Source organism: Olea europaea, unplaced genomic scaffold, assembly GCF_002742605.1.
Source record: "Olea europaea var. sylvestris unplaced genomic scaffold, O_europaea_v1 scaffold2737, whole genome shotgun sequence".
Lineage (NCBI taxonomy): Eukaryota > Viridiplantae > Streptophyta > Magnoliopsida > Lamiales > Oleaceae > Olea > Olea europaea.
This window is the reverse complement of record NW_019245798.1, coordinates 48,235-53,255: the sequence shown is the minus strand read 5'-3', so window position 1 is coordinate 53,255 and position 5,021 is coordinate 48,235. Positions and strand designations below refer to the sequence as shown.

At 31.8% G+C, this 5,021-nt stretch overlaps 1 long non-coding RNA gene across 2 annotated transcripts; it reads right to left on the bottom strand.

Annotated features, from left to right (window-relative positions):
* Positions 1-211: 211 nt before the first annotated feature.
* On the bottom strand, positions 212-2,483 carry LOC111383672. Of its 2 annotated transcripts, none has more exons than XR_002700778.1 (3): positions 2,258-2,483; positions 433-784; positions 212-236 (listed from the first exon to the last, which is right to left on the bottom strand). It is a non-coding gene; the product is annotated as an uncharacterized LOC111383672 (long non-coding RNA). The 2 variants fall into 2 exon arrangements; XR_002700779.1 differs by having other exon boundaries at positions 2,269-2,483.
* Between the last annotated feature and the right edge of the window lie 2,538 nt (positions 2,484-5,021).

Genomic DNA, 5,021 nt, shown 5'->3' with positions numbered 1-5,021 from the left:
GCTTATAAGCACATGCTTCTCAGCTCACTAAGTTTGCACTTACCGCCAAAATATAACCACAAAAATGCCACTTAAAATCGTAGCCAAACATGCTCGGTTAAAGAAAACTGGCCGAGATAATTATACAATACACAAGTATTAAAAATAACTTATTCCATTGATAAATTAGAAAGTTACACAACATTGGGAGTTTTTTCACAGAACGGATCTTTAATTTTTCTATCCAGTTTACTAAGCTGACAAGGAGGAACATCAAAATTCAGTAAGTTTGGGAGAGAAATTCAAACTTTTAGTTCAAAAACAGCATTCAACAAATAATGAAAAAATGTATCTCCCCTGCATAAAATTTTTGAGCTATAACAAGAGCAAGGAGAGTTGTAAAAAAGGAACTTAACTTTATATTTATCGACAAAATGATGATTATAGTCTTACATGAACTTTTGTTGCATTGATGCAGTTTCTGTATGAATTTTCACAGAGTGTGTTAGTTACTTCTTTAAGAATGGCCCTTTTCTTATGCTGAGAAAATGCAGAGGAACTTGCAGCAGGTTCGTTCTCGTCAGATGCTACTCTTTTGGAGGTCGTTTGCAAAACCCGTCTAGCGTCCTGTTTGGTTGAGGGATGCAAAGGTGGCAATCCTCCTGACGAGCCTAAGGCTTTAGTCCGTGCTCGTGTGATTCGCATTGTAGGACCTACAACTTCTGAAGATCTATTCTCTTTGTTCATAGTTGCATGCCTCATAGGATGACGTTCATAGAACAAAATTAGTATGCCTCCATTAAAGCTGCAGTTATATCAAATTTATATTTAAGACAAACAAAATATACAGAAGAAACTATGTTTATGCAGAAATTACAATAAACAAGACAGTCCTGAAAAAATGAAGCTTTTAGGGTTTGTCCATGAATTCTTTAACATTTTGCTCATTATGAGGTGATGTGTTCCTATAAATTTAAGACTCCTGGTAAAATTATATTAACATAATTTCAATTCTACTGAGGCTGCTTGTTCTATACCCTGGACTTAGCACTATGTTTCTATGAAAAGATAAATCAGTTATAGCTTTTAAAAGGAAAAAAGTAGATCAGTCAGAGCTCAGATTTCTAACCTATTCTAAATTTAGGCATGACTAACAAGATAGAGAGGACAGAAAGGACTTTTTGAACTTGTTTAGTATTGCTTTGTGCGCCCATCTTCCTCCTATCTTATTGTGCAAGCTACCAAAACAAGTTGAGCAATACAGATATTGGGAACAAGAGAGTGCCTTGTCAAGTTTCTATAATAGGGGGAAAAAATGAAGCAAGCTCAAAAAGTTGAACAGAACGAAACGATGACTAACTAATCTAATTGGAACCATTTATCATGAACTTAGGCAAGTTTTGTCTGTCTGATGCTAGATCCCACGACACATTTCATCATAAACAGGAAAACTGATGAATACATGACAGTATCACTCAACTTGCTGGCATTAATATGCCCAGTAGTTGCAACAGTTCTAAACAGAGCCACTTATTCACCCAAAAATACATATCCCGTTCTCCTTTCCTCTTTCAAGTGTAATTACAATGTAATTCACAGAGTAACAGCTTATAGTCACACCCAAAGTCAAGCCACAGTTCTTATCAACAGTCAATCAAACAATACCAACAAATTATAGATTCTTTTAGCTCAAAGTCAACATTAAATTTTTGAATATTTCATTAATCCACAAATCACTGCAGGGGAATAAGACGAAGACGAGCAAAAGCCAATGCTACTTCGAGGTGTTGGACCATGAGCTCTGAAAACCGCAGCTTGACTCACACTAACATAAATAGCTTCGGAAAAATTTGAATTTCAAATCAATCCAGATCCCCAGTTACTTCAAAAACTCAGTCGAATTTCAAAGTTCTCCAAGAGTCAATCCAGATAACTAAAAAATAATCCTCAAAAAATTGTAATCTCGGAAGCTTCCAAGAATTAATTTCTTTCTAATACATATTTTTGCCATTTAAACAACACAAACTTTACATGAGAAAGCATCATAACAAACTGAATTATAAAGATGGAGACTGATAAAAACAGATATCAACCAAACCCTCGTCTTAGCTCTACAGATCTAAGCAAAATCATGTAGATTTTCACATATCAAGCTCTAAACAACAAAGTTACAACAAGCGCACAAAAATGAAGTCCAGAAATTTACAATGTAGGAAAATTCACCCACAATAAAGAAAAAAAAAGAGAGAAAAAAAAAAGAAATTTGAGCTGAGCTCACTCTGCATTTACATCAAGAGCTCGGCACACAGCAATCGGGATTCATTTCACCCGGATCCTTTATCCAGTGGTGTATAGATACAACCCGATGTGTATATCTACATATAGAGAGAAAGTAATAAGTGAGTGAGTGAGTGTGAAGGTGAGATTGTGTGAGAAAATGGAAGGTGGTGTATATAATCGCGTGTCTACAAAAGCGTAGAGTGAGAGCGGGATTTGAGCACAGTTCAAATCTTCTAATTTCTTGAAATAAATTTATGCAGTCTCCAATTTGTAATTTCCATCTTTGTCCCTAGATTTTTTTAGGTAGGGTAATCGGATATTGAGCCACCTGGCTTCCTTCCAAATATTCAAAAAAAGTAAGAAAAACTTGGGTTAATTATATGAATGGTCATTGAACTTTGTCAAGTGTTACTATTTCATAATCAAACTTTAAAATGTATCTCAATGGTCACCGAATTTTGCACCATGTTACCCATTCGTCACTCAAATGGAAAAATCTGTTAAGTCCAACAAACGACGTCAATTTGAGTGACGGATGGATAACATGGTGTAAAGTTCAGTAATCATTGAGATACATTTTAAAGTTCGGCCATGAAATAGTAACATTTGGCGAAATTCAATGATCATTGAGTTACATTTTTTTAAATTCAGTGAGTAAGTAGTAACATAGAGCAAAGTTTAGTAACCATTAAGATATATTTTAAAATTGAATTATTAAGCTCTTGTATGAGTCTCATTCTTTTAAAAAAAAAAAAATTCTTAAACAGTTATTTGACATCATTCAACCACACATTCTTCAGTAAAATAATATTACACACAAATTCAAAATTTTACTTTATTTTTTAACTGCGCATTTCCCATCAATATACTATTCAAAAATTCATTTTATCTCTCAAAATGGGGATCAAACAAGGGCTAAACTTCTCAAATCGACCTTTATGAAAGAAGAAATAAAAAAAATAAAGGGAAAAAAGATTAAACGGAAAATCAGAGACCTATAAATTAAATAAAAATAGAATTGTTGCTAGTATTCATTCATCACGGTGAAAAAGTACGTTTGATTTTTAGATCAACTGGTATCAATTCACCATATCTCAAACTCCGCATAAATAGATTGAAAGAGAAAGAGTTGAAACACTAAAAGAAATTGACAAAGAAAAATTAAATAAAAGTACGAAAATGTTCGAATAGTATCAATGTAATTGAGGTCGATTTGATTTTTCAACATGTTATTACTTAGTCACAGAACTTAAAAAATGTAACTTAATGGTCAATGAATTTCATCAAATATTACTATTTTATAACCGAACTTTAAAATGTATCTGAATGGTTATCGAATTTTGCACCGTGTCACCCATCTGTCACTCAAGTTGACGCCGTTTGTTGGACATAACGGATTTTTCTATTTGAGTGACGGATGGGTAACACGGTGCAAAGTTCAGTGACCATTGAGATATATTTTAAAGTTCAGTTATGAAATAGTAACACTTGACGAAGTTCAGTGACTAAATAGTAACATAAGGCAAAGTTCGATGACCATTTATATAATTAACCCGAGAAACTTTGATTACTTTTTGGGGTCGCATTACAAAATTATTAGGTATTAATCTATTTATTTATTTATTTATTTATTTATTATTATTATTATTTACTTGGATTTGGTGATTTGTTCACATTTTTATGGGTTGATTGATAGTTTTTTAAAATTGATCCCCAGCATGTGGGAGTTAATCTAGGAGAAAAATGGCTTTTGATTTCCATTTATTTTCGATTTTTTGTCTTAGTATTTGGGGAGAAATATTCTTAGAGTATGTTCGAGGTAGGTTTTTTTTTTTTTAGAAGGTGTCTGGGAGACATTTTTATATAAAAATGTATTTTTGAATAGTAAATTGATGTGAAATGTATGGTTGACAAATAAGGAAAAATTTTTGATTTACGTGTAATATTATTTTAATAAAGAATGTGTGGTTGAATAGAAGAGAAAAAATACATTTTAAAAAAAATGGGTACTAAACAGGGCCTTAGAATAAATTTTGTGTAAAGTAATTTTTTTTGCTTTGAAAATTGTATGGTTAAAACTTAAAAGTTAAAAAAAGGTTATAAGCCCATATGTAAAATTATTTTATAGAAAAAAGGTGTTATTAAAAATAAATTTCAAAATCTCTTCTAAACGGGGACTTAGAGTGAGTTATATTTTTGTTTCTTGAATTATTGTTATTTTGCGTTTTCACAGCCATATTTCAATTATTTAAAATGTCGCGATTGAAAAAAATAAAAAATTTCATCTAACATTGACAGTCTTCTTGCTACAAAGCTTTTTTTATGGCAATTATTACATTTTTTTTTTAGCACAGTCGAGGACTTTTGAGCTTCACTGAAAAATTTTCGAAAGCCTATTCAAATTTGAATGTGCACATTAAAAGCCTACTGTGAAAATATATTAGTATTATTCCTTATTTGGCAGAGATTAAGAAAAAACAAATTTATTTTTAGTCATACATCATCATGAAAGTAATTTTACATGTAAACTCATAAATAAAATTGCTCTACATTTTAATATCACATTCTTCAAAAAAATACTTTTCATTATTCTCAACTAATTTATATCAATGATCGAGTTGAGGTTAGTAATATCTTTACTCTTCACCTTCTAGACACTAAGAATTAGTCGTGCTTCACGTACAAAATCCTTCCTACAGGTTCTGCCAAAATGCACATAAACATTGGGAGGGTCGGTTTTTTGGGATATTTTTTTAATGCGA